Source organism: Schistocerca piceifrons, chromosome 5 (genome assembly GCF_021461385.2).
Source record: "Schistocerca piceifrons isolate TAMUIC-IGC-003096 chromosome 5, iqSchPice1.1, whole genome shotgun sequence".
NCBI classification, from domain to species: domain Eukaryota; kingdom Metazoa; phylum Arthropoda; class Insecta; order Orthoptera; family Acrididae; genus Schistocerca; species Schistocerca piceifrons.
In genome coordinates, this window is record NC_060142.1 from 630040107 (window position 1) to 630065600 (window position 25494).

A 25494-nucleotide genomic window follows, 5' to 3' on the forward strand; every position below is an offset into this window, starting at 1 on the left:
TTCCTCATCCACCATACTCACCAGACCTTGCCCCAAGTGATTTCCATTTGTCTGGACCACTCAAAGACCCAATGCGAGAAAAGAAGTTCCGTTCTGATGAAGAGGTACGCCACGCGGTGCATGAGTGGATGCGCGGACTACCAAATGAATTTTTTTCTAAAGGAATTTCTGCACTTTGTAAGCGCTGGGGGACTTGCATTGAGTGTGGGGAGATTACGTTAAAAAGTGATACGGCTTTGTACCGCTTCTGCACAATAAATAATATACACATCTGCACATCAGTGAATCTGGTCTGCAGGAGAGCTTGTTGGTAGCGCCGCAGACATGTGCAGATGAAAGCAAGAAGATATGGAGTTGCTCTGTGCTGATCTGGACTGCTGGAGGCGAGCTCGCGCCATATTGATTCGCAGTAACGAGAACCGAGGATGGTAGTACACGTAATTCATGATCAAGAGCTTTGCTTAGCAGTGAGGTCACGTCATGCTTGGTGGTTATTTTCTTTGTCGAATGGTGGAGGTCTTAATTCATACGGAAGGATGTACGACTGATGTCAGAAGATTACTACGGGGTGGTAAAATAAAGAAGTGCGGTTGAAGAGTTCACGTGAATGTGCATATACAAATGTTGGTTAAAAATGCTATTGCAAATTTTGGCTCTCACGTAAGTCTCAGGGGATGATATCCATACTTGGTGCATTAGTACACTGTTCCACGACCGCGCATTGGTTATAGTTTTTAATTAATATTCATGAGTACAGCTTATGCTAGGGAACAAAAATTAGGCGATTATTATACCAAAATCAGTTTTTCACGACACAGTCAAATTACTATTTATTGGCGTTGTCCTTTTCTTTCACACAATGAAATTAGCACTGGTGAGACGGTTTACAGTTTTACTTTAATAATAATTTCACTTCGAGCCCCCAATAGCAGTAATGCAGGCCGCTTTAAAGGAAAATTACTCAATCAATTCGAGCAGAACCACAAGTCCCACTGTCCTCTTTGTACTAGCAGTTTTGGTGCGAAATCACAGATCGCCACATGTTCATTTACGCCGATGTTTACCTCGTAATTCGCACTCACACAAATAATCGTAGCACTTCCAGTTCACCAAATATATGCTTGCACACTTGCACTATTAAACACTACTCTTGTGTGCCGGTGTGGCCGAGCGGTTCTAGGAGCATCAGTCTGGAACCGCATGACCGTTATTGTCGGAGGTTCGAATCCTGCCTCGGGCATTCATGTATGTGATAACAGAGGGCACCAGAGGAAGATTTGTGATAAAGATCGATCCTTACCTTTTTAAAGTACCAATACCTTCATTCGCAACAGAGTCAGCAAAATCTAAGGAAGGTTGACTGCTTGGTTGTTTTGCGGGAGGGGACCAAACAGCGAGATAATGTCCCCTCGCATTAGGGGAGGACGGGGAAGGAAGTTGGCCATGCCCTTTCAAAGGAACCATCCCGGCATTTGCCCGAAGGTATTTATTTTCCTGAAGGTGTTTAGGGAAATCACAGAAAACCTAAATGAAGATGGTCAGACGCCCGTATGAACCGTCGTCTTCCCGAATGCGAGTCCAGTGTGCTAACCACTCCGCCGGCCGGGGTGGTCGTGCGGTTCTAGGCGCTACAGTCTGGAGCCGCGCGACCGCTACGGTCGCAGGTTCGAACCCTGCCTCGGGCATGGATGTGTGTGGTGTCCTTAGGTTAGTTAGGTTTAAGTAGTTCTAAGTTTTAGGGGACTGATGACCTCAGATGTTAAGTCCCACAGTGCTCAGAGCCAATTGAGCCATTTGTAATTCTGCGTGTCTGTTCTTTTACCTTTCTTGTACGCAGGAGTCACCTGCGCTTCTTTGCAGTCGCTTGGGATTTTGCTGGGCGAGATTCGCAATAAATACAAACTAAGTAAAGGGACAATCCCACAGAGTATTCTTTGTGAAACCGAATTGGGATTCCATCTGGAGACTTACTGGTTTTCACCTCTTTCAGCTGCTTCTATATGCCATGGAAGCCCGTCACCGTGTCAACCACATTGCTCAATGAGTGACGGGATAGAAGCCTTCGGACCATTTAGCAAATTTACGTAGCTCAGAAAAAATCTCAGGTAGATCCTTCTCTAAGGCATGACGGTGGTAATTGTTGTATGCTTTGTGGTTTGATCTTTTTATAGTTGGTCCTTATTTCTGGCCGGCGTAGCTTCGTCTGCGTTCGCCTTAATGGTTTTAATTTTGACAGACATAGCCTTATGATTATGCGTCTTTATTGTTTTACTTTTTAATCTGTGACATGGCCAGTGTTTGGCTCTCAAAATAAATTAATTTTTTGTTCTGATGAAGATTCCATTACTAGGATCGAAACCTAGGTAAACGAGTAAAAATTACCTTGCAACTGAACGCTGTAAAAATTGTTTATTTCCGTGGTATGGTGCTTCGGTGACCAATCCACCTGCCATGGAATATGCTATTCCATACTGCTTCAACAGCACGCGAGCTATGTGCCGGACATCCACCATGTGAGAAGTACATCGCCATTCTGTCATGCAGTGAAACATCTTGTAGTAACATCGGTAGCACATTATGTAGATACTCGGCATACGTTGCACCATTTCGATTGCCATCGATAAAATGGGGGACAATTATCCTTCCTCCCATAATGCCGCATCATACATTAACCAGCCAAGGTCGCTGATGTTCCACTTGTCGCAGCCATCGTGGATTTTCCGTTGCCCAATAGTGCATATTATGCCGGTTTACGTTACCGCTGTTGGTGAATGACGCTTCGTCGCTAAATAGAACGCGTCCCGTAATTTCTCTTGTGCCCAGTGGCAGAACTGTAGACGACGTTCAAAGTCGTCGCCATGCAATTCCTGGTGCATAAAAGTATGGTACGGGTGCAATCGATGTTGATGTGGCATTGTCAACACCGACGTTTTTGAGATTCCCGATTCTTGCGCAATTCGTTTGCTACTGATGTGCGGATTAGCCGCGACAGCAGCTAAAACACCAACTTGGGCATCATCATTTGTGGCAGATAGTGGTTGACGTTTGACATGTGGCTGAATACTTCCTGTTTCCTTAAATAACGTAACTATCCGGCGAACGGTCCGGACACTTGGATGATGTCCAGGATGCCGAGCAGCATACATAGCACACGCCCGTTCGACATTTTGATGACAATAGCCATACATTAACACTATATCGACCTTTTCCGCAGTTGGTAAACGGTCCATTTTAACACGGGTAATGTATCACTAATCAAATACCGTCCGCACTGGCGGAGTTTTACGTGATACCACGTACTTATACGTTTGTGACTATTACAGCGCCATCTATCACAAAGCGAAAAAAGTGGTCCAACTAAAACATTCATATTTCTTTACGTACGACACGAATATGTAATAAAAATGGGGGTTCCTACTTAAAAAAAAAACGCAGTTGATATCCGTTTGACCTATGGCAGCGCCATGTAGCGGGCCAACCATAGCTGCATCTGGTTTTCCCCTTCACGCTAGACGAGTTTCGTTCTTTGTAGTTTTCTTCGTTTGATGCTTATTTCGTGAGATATTTGGCCCAGTCACTATCAGTGCATCACCCTGTACACATAAGTAATCTGATGGGCACTGTGGGCAGCAATATGCGTCTGTTTGCTGATGATGCTGTGGAGTATGAGGAGGTGTTGTCGTTCAGTGGCTGTAGGATGACACAAGAAGACTTAGACAAAATTTCTCTTTGGCGTGATGAGTGTCAGCTAGCTCTAAATGTGGAGAAATGTGTGTTTATGCAGTTGATCTAATACAGCATTAATAGCGTGTTACTTGACAGAGTCAGGTGGATTCAGTACCTATGCTTAATGTTGCAAAGTGATATGAAATGGAACAACCATGTGAGAATTGTAGTGGGAGGAGCAATGATCAACTTTAGTTTACTGGGAGACTTATATACGGGGTATTAAACAATTCATGTTACTGACTTCTTGAGGTAGTAGAGGAGACTAAATAGATCACGTTTTACATAGAAAATCATGTCCGGAAATGGTTCGTTTTTCTGTTACAAGGAAAACAAGAGCTACTCAGTCGCACGTTAGATGTTTCTTATGCACTTCTCCTGTTACAGTAGGCTACCCATATTCATGAAAGGTATGATGATTATATGTCATGTGATGTCCTCTACTACTATCTGTTTTGTTTTCATGCTTCCTGATGATGCGACAGTTGATATTACGGTGACTAGTACTGCAGTAGCAGGATGCCTGAATACACCGATCTGTTGTTAACTAGTCGGCCGGAGTGGCCGAGCGGTTAAAGGCGCTACAGTCTGGAACCGCACGTCCACTACGGTCGCAGGTTCGAATCCTGCCTCGGGCATGGATGTGTGTGATGTCCTTAGGTTTGTTAGGTTTAAGTAGTTCTAAGTTCTAGCGGACTTACGACCACAGCAGTTGAGTCCCATTGTGCTCAGAGCCATTTGAACCATTTTTTTTTTGTTGTTAACTTACGGCGAAGCTCTCTAAAATGGAAGAGAAGCTCAGCCTCTTTATCATAAGTACTTTCCAAATCATGTGACTCCATCGCATCCCATGTTTTCCAGAATAGAACAACGGCTGCGGGAAAGCGGGAAATACACAAGTGATAGAGCAAACTGTGGTACTCCAGTAATGTGGTGCACTTGTAAGGTGGTAGAGTAAATGAAGGTCAATTTCGCACCTTACATAAGAGTTCATACATCATAATGGGAAGGTGAATATGACACCAAACTTAGTTCAGCAGTAATGAGCAGATTTGCCTTTAAGTATGTAATGCAGAAGGGATGACACTCAATCGACGGTATTAACGCACTACTCCTATATAATGCTTGTAAATGAGCAGAAGGTGAAAAAAAGCAGCGAGAGGAAACGTTTTGCGTGGAAGCCAATGCAGGCAGATGCAGAGGCAACACCCTGGGAGGCACTACAGAAAGCTCTTAAGGGGGCACATCCCGTAGCGGGTCAGCGACCGAACAGGTGATGCATACTGCAGGGCGAGTAACTGACCACCAGAAGGACAGAAAGAAGCTTTAGAATTCGGAATGACAAAGGGATACGAACAAAACCAATGACGCGTTCAATCACGTGCACTGCAAGTGGTACACATGTGACAGACACATGTAACTATTTTGGCGTCTGGAGTAGGCGGAAACGCAGCGGGGAGGAGTAAAGTGCCGAGATTTCGACACAGTTTAATGGTAGGACCCTTGTGATTGGTAGAGTGAGTTTCCACAAAATAAGAGGTGATGTGTTGGCAGAAGAGCCAACACCGTGTTGCTAGAGGAGGCCGAAATGCACGCGTTTAAGCTCACGCAGGCTGGCGTGAGGTCTGGAACAGTCAAAGGAGTTAAGTCTAAGAAATAAAGTAGGGAGCTCTTGGAATACTTAACTTAAATCCATAATTGGAGAACATCGCTCTTGATGATACATTAATTACAATCTCAATATAAACTGGTAACGGCGCCTTGCTGGGTCGTAGCAAATGACGTAGGTGAAGGCTATGCTAACTATCGTCTCGGCAAATGAGAGCGTATTTGTCAGTGATCAATCTCTGGCAAAGTCGGCTGTACAACTGGGGCGAGTGCTAGGACGTCTCTCTAGACCTGCCGTGTGGCGGCGCTCGGTCTGCAATCACTGACAGTGGCGACACGCGGGTCCGACGTATACTAACGGAACGCGGCCGATTTAAAGGCTACCACCTAGCAAGTGTGGTGTCTGGCAGTGACACCACAAGAGGAACGCTCCTATTGGTCGAAAAAAGCCATGACGTGGAGCACGAAAGAACGCAGGTGGGGAGAGATTTCGGCTACGTGAAATTTTCGGGGCTCTTCTCTGAACTGGTGTCAAGGGCAGAACAGAGCTTATAATGCTCTGTACGATGAATAGGAGAAATTTGTGTGACCACTGCGTTCACAGCGGCTGACCTCCAGCTAGAAATTAGCTGTAGCGTCGTTGAGCTCCAACTGTGGAGAAACGAACCAGCCAGTTAGTTAATTGCTCTTGCGAGAACTGAGAGGGCATTATAATATGCACGCTGCTCCAGCCATGTGCGTGTATATTGCCATAGTCTGAAACTAGGGATGAGTTCATGTTTTCTCGCATATAGAGAGATATAGGGAGAGTTTCTGCTGGAAAATTCAACAAAGGCTTAATTAGATTTTATAGGAATTTCAGTGGGCGAGAGCAGTCAGGCAGACGACTACTCATTGTAGCTAAGGTAAATACTGCGTGCAGAGGTGTAAACTTTTTGGTTCGCCAGTTTGCGTCCACTGTAAACTCGAGCGACCTTGGATAATTTTTTGCTCGACTTGTCACAAAACTAACCATCCTCTGTAGACTTGATTGTCACCCTAAAAATTGTACCGAACCGGAATCAGATGATTTATCGTAGTACTGGCCAACATCATAACATAAGCATAACAATAATTTTGTATAGAAGCTTTTAGTTAAAATTTAATGTTGTTGTGTTTACGATTATTTGACTTTCTGAGAGTTACAATTTAATACTGTTTTTTTTTTTTTTTAGGAGTAGTTCACTTTCAGAGGCTGAGATGCCTCATTTTGACAACTGGCTTAACATTGTCACATTGTAAACTGCGTAAAAGCGTGTATTTCCGTGACAAAATTGTAATGTTAAACAATGTCATTACAGTTTACACAGTTGTGTTCAGTCATAGAATAAGAATCCACCTAACTGTAACCTTACACACCGTTGTATTGGAAGAGGAAGTGTTTCAAGTTGAAGAGTACCCATGGACGGGACATAGCGCCCGAAAACCTGAAACCACACACACACACACACACACACACACACACACACACGCACACACACACACACACACACACACACACACACACTGGACGGTACATGAGCCATTGCGCTTGACTTGCAAGAGACTCACTCGTCTGTGTGGCGTGTTCTGCATGAACGGCAACTCCACCCATTTCACTCTCAGAAGGTACACGCTATGGCCCTGGCTGATTTTATGCCACATCTCAATTTCTGTACTTGGTTTTTACACCGTTGTGTGGATTTTCGTCAGCTTCCAAGGCGAATTTTGTTCACTGAGCGTTTTGAACGCTCGAAATAGCCACATGGGAAGTATTCTCTCATGTGTTTTAACATTTGTACAAACAATCCATCTGAAAAACAGTCTATTACCCGAGAATAGAATAGCGACTGCGGTTTTATGTTTTGTATGTTTTCTACTTTACAGGAGATACTGTAAAGACTGGCTAGTGGGCCCAACGATCACTTATTGACTAATTCTAACACTTGCTATCAGCGGTACTACAAATTTGTTTGCCTCTGATGTTTCATGTCCTTAATTCGTTACTCACACAGTAACTGTACCACATGCCATCAGCAGAGTCACAGTTTGTGACTACTTGTAAACTGGTAATACTTATGACAAAAACATGTCGCAGTTGCGATGCTTATTTACCAATAGGTATATCGGCTTACCTACACAAGTCTTTGCATATGAGAGACCTTTAGAAGTGTTTTTTTTTTTTAGTATCATTTGTTGTGTGTATGGCTTCAAGAATTTACAAATTTGTTCCACTATACAACCAAACAATGTGTAACTTAAATGTAATAAGTTTCGTTTTGTTGGGACCTTCTTTATTTTGAACATCTGTTTCTATAATTCTCATTCGTTTGTTATTCAGCATGATATACTGTACAGGTAATCCTATAAGTGTCATTGTTAGTGTTTCACCTAATACACTATGTAGCTGGTGTTAAATGTGACTAAATGTTCAGGTGCTTTTGTAAATGTCATTCTTACTGTGAGCGTACAAACTGTGGCGGGAGTTTAGAGCGGCAGTTTCCCGCCGCAGAGCTCGTGGCTGGAGGCTGCTACGGGGCCGTGGCGAGGGGCTAGCGTTACGCACCCTTGGAAAACCCGAGCGCTTGGCAGAGGCGCGTATAGCCGTGTTTTCGCGCTTCGAGAAATTTATGTGCCACAGAAAAAATGATCAAAACAAAACTAAAAGTGGCACGGAGGTGCGAGTTGGCACTCGTGGACAGAAAAATATATAAATCTAAATTATTTAGACGCGCCACAAAAATATATAATGATTTAAAAGTTATTGTTGTCTTAAAAATTAAAAATTTACGAAAGTTCGGAAGCTAATATCTCGGCAGTGCTTTGGCCGATTAATTTAAACAATGTGTCTACGGATGCGGCTAGTAGAGCTGCATCGAGCAATCATAGCCGATTTAGCATAGTGTGTACCACTTTTGAACGAGAGGTCGGCATATGGGATTCGACTGAGAGAAACTGCGTTTTTGGTAATAAATAAATTTGAAGAGACGAAACTAGCGGCAGCATTCTAAAGTTTAAAGAGGCAGATGAGTAATTAAGTATATACTTTTATTTGTTTATTTATGTTTAGTATAAAAAATACGGAAAAGCAATATCACGCCACAAGAACATTATTTGTGAAAAAACAGTGGCAGATACAGAAAATTGGATCTTAAAATGTTATTGCACGGAAATTTTCCATATTTTACAGTGTGTTTAGTTTTAGAATATTCGTAATTATTTTTGTCAAACACTGTTTTGCGTTAGGCAGTCGTTTCGAGGGTGCATAGGGCGGTCATCTTTGATGACAGGGAGTTGGTTTTGAGCGACGCTAAGAGCCGGACGTTCCGCGGATCTGGGGGTGGTAGTGGATTTGTAGCTACGTTTGGGGCAAGTATGTATGTAGCGACGTTCCAAAGCGATCGAGTGGAGTGCTATATTGGATTAGGAAGCAGACAACAGTATATTTTGTGAACTGTGAGCAGACTGTCGAGTGCCGTGATCGTGACTGATGAATCTTATAGCGAAGTGTTGTAGCATCAGTTTTTAAAGGCCGTCCTTAGGCCTCTCAGACTGCATTTTGAGTGTTTAGTGAATATGTCGAAGAAAAATAAACTACTTGTTAAAATTGTAAATCAACGTGAGTGACTCAATATTTTAGATTTCACCGCAAACCCTGCCGGCATTGTTTTGTTACATTTTTATTTCAGCTTAAGAAATTGAGTTTACGACAGGGGTGAGCAGGCACGCTATGTCGAAAACTTAGCCAAACATTGACAGCAGCCACATCTCTGGGCCACTCAGTTAAGCTGAGTGTAACAAGGATACAGGGTGAGTCACCTAACATTACCGCTGGATGTATTTCGTAAACCACATCAAATACTGACGAATCGATTCCACAGACCGAACGTGAGGAGAGGGGCTCGTGTAATTGGTTAATACAAACCATAAAAAAATGCACGGAAGTATGTTTTTTAGCACAAACCTAAGTTTTTTTAAATGGAACCCAGTTAGTTTTGTTAGCACATCTGAACATATAAACAAATACGTAATCAGTGCCGTTTGTTGCATTGTAAAATCTTAATTACATCCGGAGATATTGTAACCTAAAGTTGACGCTTGAGTACCACTCCTCCGCTGTTCGAGTTCGATCGTGTGTATCGGAGAGCACCGAATTACGTAGGGATCCAAAGGGAACGGTGATGGACCTTAGGTACAGAAGAGACTGGAACATCACATTACGTCCACATGCTAACACCTTTTTATTGGTCTTTTTCACTGACGCACATGTACATTACCATGACGGGTGAGGTACACGTTCGACGGGTGTTACATAGGACGTGGAGGACGCATAAATTGGCCAGCCCGTTCTCCTGATCTTACACCTCTGGACGTCTTTCTGTGGGGTACGTTAAAGGAGAATGTGTACCGTGATGTGCCTACAACCCCAGAGGATATGAAACAACGTATTGTGGCAGCCTGCGGCGACATTACACCAGATGTACTGCGGCGTGTACGACATTCATTACGCCAGAGATTGCAATTGTGTGCAGCAAATGATGGCCACCACATTGAACATCTATTGGCCTGACATGTCGGGACACACTCTATTCCACTCCGTAATTGAAAACGGAAACCACGTGTGTACGTGTACCTCATCTATCACAAAGCGAAAAAAGTGGTTCAACTAAAACATTCTTATTTCTTTACGTACAACCCGAATATGTAATAATGGGGGTTCCCATTAAAAAAACGCTGTTGATATCCGTTTGACCTATGGCAGCGCCATCTAGCGGGCCAACCATAGCGCCATCTGGTTTCGCCCTTCACGCTAGTCAAGTTTCGTTCATTGTAGCTCTTTCGTGAGATATTTGGCCATCAATGGACCACCCTGTATACAGGGTGAGTCACCTAACGTTACCGCTGGATATATTTCGTAAACCACATCAAATAGTCACAAACATATGGCTCACAATTTTAGACGAACATTTGGTAACAGGTAGGTTTTTAAATTAAAATACAGAACGTTTGAACATTTTATTTCGGTTGTTCCAATGTGATACATGTACCTTTGTGAACTTATCATTTCTGAGAACACATGCTGTTACAGCGCGATTACCTGTAAATAGCACATTAATACAATAAATGCTCAAAATGATGTCCGTCAACCTCAATGCATTTGGCAATACGTGTAACGACATTCCTCTCAACAGCGAGTAGTTCGCCTTCCGTAATGTTCGCACATGCATTGACAATGCGCTGACGCATATTGTCAGGCGTTGTCAATGGGTTACGATTGCAAATATCCTTCAGCTTTCCCCACAAAAAGAAATCCGGGGACGTCAGATCCGGTGAACGTGCTGGCCATGGTATGGTGCTTCGACGACCAATCCACTTGTCATGAAATATGCTATTCAATACCGCTTCAACCGCACGTGGGCGATGTTGGAAGTACATCGCCATTCTGTCATGCAGTGAAACATCTTGTAGTAACATCGGTAGAACATTGCCTAAGAAATCAGCATACATTGCACCAGTTAGATTGCCATCGATAAAATGGAGGCCAATTATCCTCCTCCCATAATGCCGCACCATACATTAACCCGCCAATGTCGCTGATGTTCCACTTGTCGCAGCCATCGTGGATTTTCCGTTGCCCATTAGTGCATATTATGCCGGTTTACGTTACCGCTGTTGGTGAATTGACGTTTCCTCGCTAAATAGAACGCGTACAAAAAATCTGTCATCGTCCCGTAATTTCTCTTGTGCCCAGTGGCAGAACTGAAGTTCAAAGTTCTGGTGGATAGAAATATGGTACGGGTGCAATCGATGTTAATGTAGCATTCTCAACACCGACGTTTTTGATAATCCCGATTCTCGTGCAGTTTGTCTGCTACTGATGTACGGATTAGCCGCGACAGCAGCTAAAACACCTACTTGGGCATCATCATTTGTTGCAGGTCGTGGTTGAGGATCACATGTGGCTGAACACTTACTGTTCCCTTAAATAACGTAACTATCCGGCGAACGGTCCGGACACTTGGATGGCGCGACTGCTACGGTCGCAGGTTCGAATCCTGCCTCGGGCATGGATGTGTGTGATGTCCATAGGTTAGTTAGGTTTAAGTAGTTCTAAGTTCTAGGGGACTGATGACCACAGATGTTAAGTCCCATAGTGCTCAGAGCCATTTGAACCATTTGACACTTGGATGATGTCGTCCAGGATACCGAGCAGCATACATAGAACACGCCCGTTGGGCATTTTGATGACAATAGCCATACATCAACTCGATGTCGACCTTTTCCGCTTGTTTTTAAACGGTCCATTTCAACACGGTTAATGTATCACGAAGCAAATACCGTCTGCACTGGCGGAATGCTACGTGATACCACGTACTTACGCGTTTGTGACTATTACAGCGCCATGTATGTATTGAGGTTATGTAATAAAATATATGACAGTGGTGAATGGCCTGAGGACTTTTTGACAACAGTATTGATTCCATTACCGAAAAAACAAGGAACCAAGAAATGGAGCGAGCACAGAACAATCAGCCTCATTTCACATGCAGCCAAAGTGATGTTAAGAATAATTAATAAAAGACTTGAAAAAGTAATAGAGGAGAATCTCGGCGAGGAGCAGTTTGGCTTTAGACGGAATACGGGCACCAGAGATGCAATAGGGCTCCTACGAATCTTGGGAGAAAGGTTTATTGAAAAAGGAAGAGACCTATATATGTGCTTCATTGATTTAGAAAAGGCATTTGACAATGTGGTTTGGGACAAGCTGGCGACTATTATGAGGGAAAAGAGAGTGGACTGGAAAACCAGAAGACTTATAAACTCATTGTACCTTAATCAAAAAGTTTCAGTTAAAGTGAGAGGAGAAAGTACAAACTGGATCAGACTAGGAAAAGGAGTAAGACAAGGATGCTGTTTATCACCTACTCTTTTCAACCTGTACTTGGAAAATATGATTGACCAATGCTCATTAGATGACAAAGGAGTAGAAATTGGAGGAAGAAGAGTAGGGTGCTTGACATTTGCTGATGACATGGTCCTTCTAGCCACAGGGGAAAAAGAATTACAGGATTTGGTGGACACCATTGCAACTAACGGAAAAAATATGGAATGAAAATTAACACAAATAAAACAAAAGTATTGGCAATAGGAGGAAATAAGGAAATAAAAATTGTGCTGAATGGAGAAACACTAGAACAGGTGCAAAATTTTAAGTATCTTGGAAGCAGGATAGACACCGACTGGAAGTGCACCACAGAAATTAAAACAAGGATAGCAATGGCAAAAGAGGCGTTTTATAAGAAAAGGAGAATCTTCTGCAGCGGTATGGACAGAGAACTCAGAAAGAGACTCATAAAATGTCTTGTATGGAGTGTTCTTCTACATGGCGCTGAAACATGGACTATGAGGAAAAAAGACAGAGAGAGGCTGGAGGCTTTTGAGATCTGGACATGGCGGAAGATGGAAAGAATAAGTTGGATGGACAGAGTAAAAAATGAAGAGGTACTGAGAAGAGTGGGAGAGAAAAGGCAGTTACTAGATGTAATAAAGAGAAGAAAAAGAAACTGGATTGGGCATATATTAAGAAAGAATGACGGACTGATAAAAACAGTTTTAGAAGGTTATGTAGAAGGGAAAAGGAAGCGAGGAAGGAAGAGATTCCAGATACTGGATGACATGATAGACGGTACAACATACAGCAGCCTTAAGAAGGAAGCAATGGATCGCAGAAAATGGAGAGGCAAAGGACCTGCTAATATAGCAGATAACTGATGATGATGATGATGATGATGATGTATCACAAAGCGAAAAAAGTGCTCCAACTAAAACATTCATATTTCTTTACGTACAACACGAATATGTAATAAAAAATGGGAGTTCCTATTTAAAAAATGCAGTTGGTATTCGTTTGACCTGTCAGCGCCATCTAGCGGGCCAACCATAGCGCCTTCTGGTTCCCCCTTCAAGCTAGACGAGTTTCATTCTTTGTAGTTTTTTCGTTTGATGCTTATTTCGTGAGATATTTACCCCGTCACGATCAGTGGACCACGCTGTATATTTTCGTGCCACAGTATGTGGCGGTTCGAGCCAAACTATTCAATCTTTAATGTGTAGTGCCCAGTACAGTCGTAATATGGGGTTTCTCGTCCGGGATTGTCTTGACTGAACAGGCTTGGTAGGCAGTGCAGGACTGCGTTTGAAAGTGAGGAAGAGTGTGAGAAACGTGTTGCCGATCGCCGGGCAGTACGCTGAGTCTGACGTCGACCACCAAAGAGGGAGTTGAAGCGCCGCTGGCCGCCAAACATCGACAGACCAGCTTCACCGCCGCACACCGGAGCTGGGGCCGCTTCCGCACCTCATCTCACGGCATCCTATAGCACCAGGCAGCAGTCGTCACACAGCAGCAGTCTCAACAAAGTTAAGTGTTGGCAATAGGCGCATTAATTCTCAGTTCTCTATCTGACAGCCAGTCTAGCGAGACTGTGATAAAGAAGTCAGCTAGTGATATTGAGTCTACAGGGAGTGGGAGCGAGCCTCAGAGCCCACACGGAAAGGGAGAAGAAGCAGAAGCTAGTGTACTGGCAATGCTTAGATCATTAATGAGCCAAATTGAGGAATTCAGAATTGAATTAAAAACTGGAAAGTTCTTTAGGGGCACAAGTCAGAGAATTAAATGACAAATTGGAGGATTCATCAGAAAAATTTGAGGAGGTAGATGGATATTTGAATGCTAAGACTGATGAAGTTGCTGTTGAATTAAGGGGTAGAACTAATTCAGGCAGGCAGTTATGTGATGCGAGGAATGATGAGACAGGGCAAGCTCTGACTGATGTGGATCGGAAGTTGTGATAAAACCAGAACTTTATTATTAGGTCAACTGGCAGAGACAGCTAGCGGCTTAAGAAACGAAATTGAAAATGTGGATGCTGTTACTGTAAAGAGTAATGTAGGAATTGACAAAGCTAACAGTAGATTAAGTGAAGTAGTATTATATGGGGCTAATGGAAGTATGGGGTGGCCTATGGTGCAAGTGCCCAGTGGTAAGACTTTTTCAGGGGGAAGCAAGTACCATGCTGTAGATTTTTTGGCAGCATGCAGAGACTGTTTCATTGATGATATGACTGACAACAGAAAAGTAAACATAAAAAGATTGTTGGAGGGTTCTCTGGATAGGCCATTGGGAATTCTGACTGAGATTTCTACTCTAAGGAGAAGGTTACCCAAAAATGTGCAGTAGGAACTGATACATTGTCCAGCAGCTTCTATAGAAAATTTCATAGATTTTATTAAGAGGATGGACCAGGCAATCTGCTATAAGCCAAACTATTCAAACTTCAGTGTGTAGTGCCCAGTACAGTCGTATTACTGTTCGATGTAATATGCTACGTAGTTGGTGTCCGATAAGATGTGCTGTGTATGTGTTATGGTTGTGTCATTCTTGGCTATGGCTACAACAGAGTAAATGATCAGGTGTTGTAATAACATAAATGTGAATGGAGTAATTACTTGTAGACTGGTTTGAGTATGTATGGACGTTGACTACAAGTCATCTATGTGTGTGTGAATCCATCATGGCACTATCTTCATATGAGTGTGTAAGATTTTAATAGCTATCATTATTATTATTATTATTATACGCTTCGTCAAAGAAGGACCCCTGTACAAGTACATATGAGTAAGTGTGTGTGTGTGTGTGTGTCTGTGTGTGTGTGTGTGTGAGTACTTAAGCGACCAAACTGCAGAGGTCATCGGTCCCTGGACTTCCACACTAATTAAGCTAAATTAAACTGACCTATGCTAAGAACAACACACACACACCCATGTCCGAGGGAGGACTCGAACCTCCGGCGGGAGGGGCGGCGCAGTCCATGACATGGCGCCTCTAACAGCACGGCCACTCTGCGCGGCTTATGAGTAAACTTGAGGTGGCTTTCACATAAGTACAAGTACATATGAGTAAGTGTGTGTGTGTGTGTGTGTGAGTACTTAAGCGACCAAACTGCAGAGGTCATCGGTCCCTGGACTTACACACTACTTAAGCTAACTTAAACTGACCTATGCTAAGAACAACACACACACACCCATGTCCGAGGGAGGACTTGAACCTCCGGCGGGAGGTGCCCCGCAGTCCATGACATGGCGCCTCTAACCGCGTGGCCACTCCGCGTGGCTTATGAGTAAACTTGAGGTGGCTTTTACATAAGTACAAGTACATATGAGTAAGTGTGTGTGTGTGTGTGTGTGTGTGTGTGAGTAATTAAGCGACCAAACTGCAGAGGTCATCGGTCCCTGGACTTACACACTACTTAAGCTAACTTAAACTGACCTATGCTAAGAACAACACACACACACACCCATGTCCGAGGGAGGACTTGAACCTCCGGCGGGAGGTGCCCCGCAGTCCATGACATGGCGCCTCTAACTGCGTGGCCACTCCGCACGGCTTATGAGTAAACTTGAGGTGGCTTTTACATAAGTACAAGTACATATGAGTAAGTGTGTGTGTGTGTGTGTGTGTGTGTGTGTGTGTGTGTGTGTGTGTGTGTGTGTGTGTGAGTACTTAAGCGACCAAACTGCAGAGGTCATCGGTCCCTGGACTTCCACACTAATTAAGCTAAATTAAACTGACCTATGCTAAGAACAACACACACACACCCATGTCCGAGGGAGGACTCGAACCTCCGGCGGGAGGGGCGGCGCCTCTAACAGCACGGCCACTCTGCGCGGCTTATGAGTAAACTTGAGGTGGCTTTCACATAAGTACAAGTACATATGAGTAAGTGTGTGTGTGTGTGAGTACTTAAGCGACCAAACTGCAGAGGTCATCGGTCCCTGGACTTACACACTACTTAAGCTAACTTAAACTGACCTATGCTAAGAACAACACACACACACCCATGTCCGAGGGAGGACTTGAACCTCCGGCGGGAGGTGCCCCGCAGTCCATGACATGGCGCCTCTAACCGCGTGGCCACTCCGCGTGGCTTATGAGTAAACTTGAGGTGGCTTTTACATAAGTACAAGTACATATGAGTAAGTGTGTGTGTGTGTGTGTGTGTGTGTGTGTGTGAGTAATTAAGCGACCAAACTGCAGAGGTCATCGGTCCCTGGACTTACACACTACTTAAGCTAACTAAGGACTACTTAAGCTAACTTAAACTGACCTATGCTAAGAACAACACACACACACCCATGTCCGAGGGAGGACTTGAACCTCCGGCGGGAGGTGCCCCGCAGTCCATGACATGGCGCCTCTAACCGCGTGGCCACTCCGCGTGGCTTATGAGTAAACTTGAGGTGGCTTTTACATAAGTACAAGTACATATGAGTAAGTGTGTGTGTGTGAGTAATTAAGCGACCAAACTGCAGAGGTCATCGGTCCCTGGACTTACACACTACTTAAGCTAACTTAAACTGACCTATGCTAAGAACAACACACACACACCCATGTCCGAGGGAGGACTTGAACCTCCGGCGGGAGGTGCCCCGCAGTCCATGACATGGCGCCTCTAACCGCGTGGCCACTCCGCGCGGCTTATGAGTAAACTTGAGGTGGCTTTTACATAAGTACAAGTACATATGAGTAAGTGTGTGTGTGTGTGTGTGTGTGTGTGTGTGTGAGTACTTAAGCGACCAAACTGCAGAAGTCATCGGTCCCTGGACTTACACACTACTTAAGCTAACTTAAACTGACCTATGCTAAGAACAACACACACACACCCATGTCCGAGGGAGGACTCGAACCTCCGGCGGGAGGGGCCGCACAGTCCATGACATGGCGCCTCTAACCGCGTGGCCACTCCGCGCGGCTTATGAGTAAACTTGAGGTGGCTTTTACATAAGTGTGCTTCCGTATTTTCATGTTGTTTACCCTTGCATCAGACTGAACCTTGCATGATGCTCGTCATATGATGAGCGTGTGAAACAAAACAAAAAAACAGTGTCGACTGTCACTTAAAACGTCCTTGTTGAACTTCTGCTACAGATGAATCCTAATACAGCTTCACTGGCATCCACTTTACTCACGGCAGGAAGATGATGTTACAAGGCAACTTTTTCCAAAAACTGTCACGCAACACATTTCATAATGTTATATGCGCATCCCATGCGGTCAGTGTAGACGCCCTCTTCCTCTGCAACACAACTGCGGACCATATTCGGTACTACCAGTGACTACCCACCTGATTCCTTCTCCTCTACCTTGGTTTTATTACAGTGAGGGATTGTTATTTTTTTTTGCAAATCTGAAAGCGTCCAAGCTGGTGGGAAAGAGAGAAGAATTTACTTAAGGGAACAGGGAGAAGCATCATAAATATGTCAGATTTGAAGGTTCTCTCCCAGCGCAGGTAGCTGAGAATGGAATTCGCTTCGCCAGCGCCCATATTCCAGTGGGACAGAGCGGCGAATACCTCTCGGACAAACAGAATTCCTCGAAGAATTGCTTTACAAAGATAAAAAAACTAAGCCATGTGTAGCCTTTCAAAAAAGCTGCAGTGTGAGAAATGCCGTTTGCCATGGCAAACACACTATGCAAGAACGTTCAGTCTAATCTTTTGGAAAAGCTTCCTCATTGGTTCATTGTCCTATATTTTGTAGAGTGCATGCTTTCTTGTGCATGCCGATATGGAAGATTTCGTATTTGTCAGTTACAGAATTGTAACATGGGATGGAGAGGTGTCATTTCCTCTGATGCTCACCACAGCACTGCTGGTTAATAATAACGAAATCTGCAGGAGTAGGAATTCGTTTATCCTTATTAGAAAATTATTACTGCACGGAACTCACAATGCCTGCCACTATCGGCTGGAGGGATTCCTGCTCTAGCACAAACAGCCAAGCTTCAGAGTGGTAAGAAAGAGAAAAGTAGCAGGCAAATGATCGAACAGTAAAGACTCTCTGCTACACGAACCTAGCAGCAGTATAGAACGATGTCTCCACTTAGTACTGGGTACAGGGGGTGAGTTGAACTCGGAATCTCCAGCAATCACTGCCACCGCCTTCCACATTACTGCTGCACGAGTGTGATAAGAATGTGCCGGCACTGCAGTCACCGACTCGGTAGGGACACGATGTTAGTTAGCTCCCAGCAGGATCCAGTGGCACAGTTTTAACATTGTGCAGCCAGCTAGCTGCTTTCCTCATGCACTTTGGCGATCATACTGGTGTTAATACTGATTTTTTTGTGTTCTTTCTTTAACCAATAAACACTCTTGCAGTCATTGGATGTATCCATGAATTTTTCTCATGATTATGCTTCTATCTTGCTCACCTGCCTGTGACCAGGTTTGATTTATCAATTATATTCCCTTGTCCTTTTAATTAAATATCCATTCACTTATCTCAGTGGCTGATCACTTGCTTCTGTTACAGATAGATGATCCCTCGTGTCATTAACACATCTATGTGTAGTGTTACACCTATATTATCATGCTTGATTGGGTGACCGCTGTTAATTGTCATTCAATAAGATGTTTCTGTTTTCGTGACGTTATCATTTCCTTAAAATTTTCTAGATGTTGCGGGATGCTTCCCTGATCTGTAGATTCCCAGAGATCTGACTATACGATCCTAGGAGTGCGCTAAATAGCACAAACGACAGCTCACAGAGTGCACAATGCTAGTTCCACAGCGTTAGGAATAATTCGAAATGTTATTAGATGCACCAAAATAGCTGCTCATAATAACTAATATTTATTCATGGCAAACAGTTTCGGCATTTATAGCTATTGTCAAGTACTTCTAGATTGATGTGAAGTCCGTATTATATCGTTAGGGAACTACCTTACAACTATCATTGTTTTAATAAGGTGGAACAAGACGTAAATATACCGAAAATAAAACGTTGATTACGGTATGACAGTAGTCTGACAGTTCCACTCTTACGCCGGTATACGGTATTTTCGATATATTTACGTCATTTACCATTTTATTAAAATGTAAGTTCACTAACGACGTAATGCAAACGTCGCATCAGTCTAGACGTACTTGACAACGTCGATAAATGACTGAACAGTCTGTCGTGCATAAAGATTAGTTATTATTAGGACCCATTTTGGTGCATCTAATTCTAACAAATGGTTCAAATGGCTCTGAGCACTATGGGACTCAACTGCTGTGGTTATCAGTCCTCTAGAACTTAGAACTACTTAAACCTAACTAACCTAAGGACATCACACACATCCATGCCCGAGGCAGGATTCGAACCTGCGACCGTAGCAGTCGCACGGTTCCGGACTGCGCGCCTAGAACCGCGAGACCACCGCGGCCGGCTAATTCTAACAACTTTGTTATCAGACATATATTATGCTGCTGATCCTAAAGAAGAAAAACACTAAATATATTCCACTAACCATAATCCTCGGGAAAGGAGTTGAGAGGATTTGAAGCTATATTGATTCAACGATTGACTGACGCTGTGATAACTTGAGAGAAAGGTTTTGGCGGTAGCCATCCCCCAAATTTGTTTTAACTAATGAAGAGCGTTTTTATCCGCGATACTTGATACTGAGTATTGACAATCTGTCTCGTCGAATGTCGAGAAATGGTAGCCGTGTACAGGTCACGCAGAGACACACCTCGTCCAATGGCGGAATTACCCACCCACGGGGTGCTAAACTCTGCCTGTATCTAAACTTCATTACGCAGGGAGAAAGGGCCTTTAATTTCGTCGTGACTGCAACTTCACTGTATATTGCGAACACGTAATTCATTCTTGATTTTTCGCGCCTGCAGGATGACAGCCAGTAGCTTTTAACTTGTGAACGAACGAGTTTCACCCATTCTACGTATTTTTTAATTTTGTGTAGTAATTATCGTCAGCTTTTTTAAAAGCTAGATCGATTGAAGTGTCATTTCTGACTATTTAGTTAAGAAGAGAATAAAACATAACAGTAACGCATTTAAATAATTTATTATTCATCTAGAAGTAAATGGATTTTCTCCTAGCTGCGCTTAATTTAGTTGCTGTATAGCGATCTCCACTGTCTACACGATAACTTTGTGCATCATTTTGTAAATTAAGTATGTTAAATTGTTCCCTAGAAAACTGAAGCATTGTACCACTTACCGCTGGCCTACATCAATTCTGGAATTCGTTCAAAATACTCGTTGTCAACTGAGACGCCCGCTAAACCCGCTGGGCAGAACAGGTAATAGGATTGTGGAAAGGGCCAAGGGTTGAGGTCAGTTTTTGCTTCTAATTGTCATTTATCGTAATTTAATAAACTTTACAACCAAAGCGGCACATGGCCGAATCTTTACCCAATGCAACTCTTTCACGGCTGAAGGCCTCCAACAAGAAATCTTAACAAGATAAAAATCCAATTAAGATAGCAATAAAATAATTCAAAGAACAACATACGCAAAGTGCAATACAAATGGCTGAGGGCCACAATTAAATTCCAAAATTTTAGAATATATTACCACAGACCTTTAAAGGCAGAAGGCCAACAAGAAATCTTAGAAAAATCAAAATTCAATTAAGATAGCAACAAAATAATTTAAAACCCAAAAAAGCAACATATGCAAGGTCCAACACAAGTAGCTGAGGGCCACAATTAAATTTCAGAACTTCAGAATATATTACCATAGACCTTTAAAGGCAGAAGGCTGCAGTGTTTAAGCTTGAAAGATAAATTTAAAAATTAATTTTGCAAAATTTTAAGAAAACAAAACAAATAACTATAAGCCTAAAATTTAAAATAGCTGACAACAGATAATTAAACACCGGTGGCACTCAGAAAGCCTCCAGGGAGGTCGGTCTGCCCTCGTTCACTTAGGTGAGACAGGTGGTGAGCCCAATTATACTTGATCCGCAGAACCCAACCAGGGGACAGCTACAGACTGACCGACACAACGACTTGCTTTCCGTCAATCAGTACATGAGAACTCAAACCGGCAATGTTACAACGTGATAATCCACAATAGAGTGCGTATTAGCTGTCAAAATTACGCACCATGTTGGACAGCGACAACAGGTGAGGAAAGGACGCTGCCTGAAATTTCGTTAGTAGCCAGGGCATGTAACCGGAACACTAACGGCCACTAGGCAGAAAATTCCGCTGGTACACTTAAATTTGGAACACGGTAATAGTTAACTTCCCTCAAAATAATACTGCCTGAATTTACGTCAGTGCCCAGGGCAGGTAACCGGAACACTAACGACCACAAGACAGAAAATTCCACTGGTGCACTGAAATCGCAGTCGACCAAAAAAAGTTAATTGCACCGCATAGCGGCTAAATTTCAGCAGTAGAACCACTTGGTGTTGCTCACTGGAAACCTCCCAAACAGCAAGCCACTGAAGCGAACCACCACAACATGAATAGACGTAGCTTGGGTAGTTGAAACCACTACTCAACTTTGACGTCCTGGGTCGGTGAGCCACGAAGCTCGTAGCGATCGGACAGCTCCACACATGCTCCGACACTGCGCAGGGGCTGCCAGCGGCCCCAGCCGACTGCACAGCGAGGAGATAACTTCCCTCGTCCGCAACAACCGACCGACTCACTCCAGACCCCCTTGCCGGAAACTATATGCACCAAAGCAAAGATGGTACGCGGCGCAAATATCGACACACATCACTGCTGCCATATGTAGAAGGAAGAAGAACCACAACGCAACCGCGACAAGGACGGGAAATCAAACACAGATTGACAGTGAAGTTCACGAAAAAGCATAGTTGGGAGAGAGCGCAGCTTATGAACTATTCATGTTCCTATAGCAATCGCAAAAAAGGGTCAATTTTGGATAAGCCATAACCGCAATATAATTTCTTTTTCAATCACAGCCTCAGGCTTTTGGATTAGACTCCAGTGAAGAATGACAAACTTTCAGTTGGAGAGTAAGATGAAAGATACAATCAGTGAAAAAAAACTGGTGGTTAACACCGTTGTAATAACAGAGGGCTGCAGAGGAAGATTTGCGATAGAGATCGATCATTACCGTTTTGAAGTACCAATACCTTCATTCTCAACTGAGTTAGCAAAATCTAAGTAAGATAGGCTGCTTGGTTGGTTTGCGGGAGAGGACCAAACAGCGAGGTCATCGGTCCCCTCGGATTAGGGGAGGATGGGGAAGGAAGTTGGCCATGCCCTTTCAAAGGAGCCATCCCGGCATTTGCCTGAAGCGATTTAGGGTAATCACAGAAAACCTAAATGAAGATGGCCGGACGCCGGTATGAACTGTCGTCCTCCCGAATGCGAGTCCAGTGTGCTAACCACTGCGCCACCTCGCTCGATGCAAGATAGGCGTAGCGTAGATTTAAGCGCCATTCTTCTCCACTATTAGCGCAAGGTCGTAACCACTGTCGCATCATTTTAGGTGCAACACGTGAGACACGAACAGTTTCGGACTCACAGTGATGTGCGACTTAAATGGAGCTTTTGGTAGTGTCAGAGCTGCGATGTTTGCCGCAGTACGGATGAAACGAAGTGATAAATTCGTCCTCGTTAATTACGATACAGAGTGGCGGAGTGTCAATGGCGCGGCGAGATAAGGCGGTATCGCCCGCCTTCCTTTCCGCCACTGCTGTCGATGTGCGCAGCCCACTGGACTCGCAGCCTGCTCGCTCGTGATTAACGGCCCGCTTGCAGTCAGTTAATAAGCAGCGGCCGTGGAGCAAAATCTGATTTAGAGCGCGCATAACTCACGCCCAGTGCTTTCTTATATCGCTGGCCGTTTTAGCACAGCAGCACTAAAGTTTTTATTCTGCGTTTTTCAGGAAGATCAGCGGTACAGAAGTCTGTTTGTCCTCGAATACCGTACGTGAACGGAAAGCTTTCACTGAAATGGTACAGTAATCAACAACGATAGAATTTCACGAGGCAAAGCCATCTGACTACCGATTATTAAACTGAACGATGTGGTGCAATAGTCACCACGTGAGTCTGGTATTTGGGGGGACTCCGGTTCAAACAGCCGTCTGGCTAGCCAGATTTAGGTTCTCCGTCATTTTTCTGAATCGATCCAGGGAAACGCCGGGATGTTTCCTTGAAAGGGCATGACAAGTTTCCTTACCTACGCTTTCCCAAACAAAACTTGTATTCCTCCTCTACATCATCATCGTAGACGGGACAAAAACGGCACTCTTTCTTCCTTCATCAATAATTAAAAGCTTGTTTCCCATACATACAGCAAAATAAAAGAGCCGCCATGGAAACTGTAGGAAAGAAGACGTGTTGCGACCACAGCGTAAAATACTTCAGAAATAAAACGTATTTAACCGTTTCCTGTCGATTCGCTCGAAGCTCACGCCAAATTTACGTAGTGTTATTGCGGCAAACAAAAATTACAAGAGGCTGCAAGATCATCTAGAAGGGTACGACAATAAGGACCGAGTAAAGCAAGTACGGGAGCGTGAAATAAAAGAAAATATACTGTTCTTAGCACCAGACGGGTATAACTGATGAGATTTTGCAGAAAGCACAATTATAGACGAACACTTGGCAACAGACAGATTTTTTAAATTAAAATACAGAACGTAGGTCGTTTGAACATTTTATTTCGGTTGTACCAATGTGATACATGTACCTTTGTGAACTTATCATTTCTGAGAACGCGTGCTGTTACAGCGGCGCTGTAATAGTCACAAACATATGGCTCACAATTTTAGACGAGCAGTTGGTAACACGTAGGTTTTTTAAATTAAAATACAGAACGTAGGTCATTTGAACATTTTATTTCGGTTGTTCCAATGTGATACACGTACCTTTGTGAACTTATCATTTCTGAGAACGCATGCTGTTACAGCGTGATTACCTGTAAATACCACATTAATGCAATAAATGCTCTAAAGGATGTCAGTCAACCTCAATGCATTTGGCAATACGTGTAACGCCATTCCTCTCAACAGCTAGTAGTTCGCCTTCCGTAATCTTCGCACATGCATTGACAATGCGCTGACGCATGTTGCCAGGCGTTGCCGGTGGATCACGATAGCAAATATCCTTCAACTTTCCCCACAGAAAGAAATCCGGGGACGTCAGATCCGCTGAACGTGCGGGCCATGGTATGGTGCTTCGACGATCAATCCACCTGTTATGAAATATGCTATTCAATACAGCTTCAACCGCACGCGAACTATGTGCCGGACATCCATCATGTTGGAAGTACATCGCCATTCTGCCATGCAGTGAAACATCTTGTAGTTACATCGGTAAACCATTACGTAGGAAATCAGCATACATTGCACCATTTAGATTGCCATCGATAAAATGGAGGCCAATTATCCTTCCTCCTATAGTGCCGCACCGTACATTAACCCGCCAAGGTTACTGATGTTCCACTTGTCGCACCCATCTGCGATTTTCCGTTGCCCAATAGTGCATATTATGCCGGTTTACGTTACCGCTGTTGGTGAATGACGCTTCGTCGCTAAATAGAACGCGTGCAAAAAATCTGTAATCGTCTCGTAATTTCTCTTGTGCCCAGTGGCAGAACTGTACACGACGTTCAAAGTCGTCGCCATGCAATATTCCTGGTGCATAGAAATATGGTACGGGTGCAACCGATGTTGATGTAGCGTTCTCAACACTGTCGTTTTTGAGATTCCCGACTCTCGCGCAATTTGTCTGCTACTGATGTGCCGGATTAGCGGCGATAGCAGCTATAACACCTACTTGGGCATCATCATTTGTTGCAGGTCGTGGTTGACGTTTCACATGTGGCTGAACACTTCCTGTTTCCTTAAATAACGTAACTATCCGGCGAACGGTCCGGACAAAAAAATGGTTCAAATGGCTCTGAGCACTATGCGACTTAACTTCTGAGGTCATCAGTCGCCTAGAACTTAGAACTAAGTAAACCTAACTAACCTAAGGACATCACACACATCCATGCCCGAGGCAGGATTCGAACCTGCGACCGTAGCGGTCGCTCGGTTCCAGACTGTAGCGCCTAGAACCGCACGGCCACTCCGGCCGGCCGGTCCGGACACTTGGATGATGTCGTCTAGGATACCGAGCAGCATACATAGCACACGCCCGTTGGGCATTTTGATCACAATAGCCATACATCAACACGGTATCGACCTTTTCCGCAATTGATAAACGGTCCATTTTAACACGGGTAATGTATCACGAAGCAATACCGTCCTCACTGGCGGAATGTTACGTGATACCACGTACATATAAGTTTGTGACT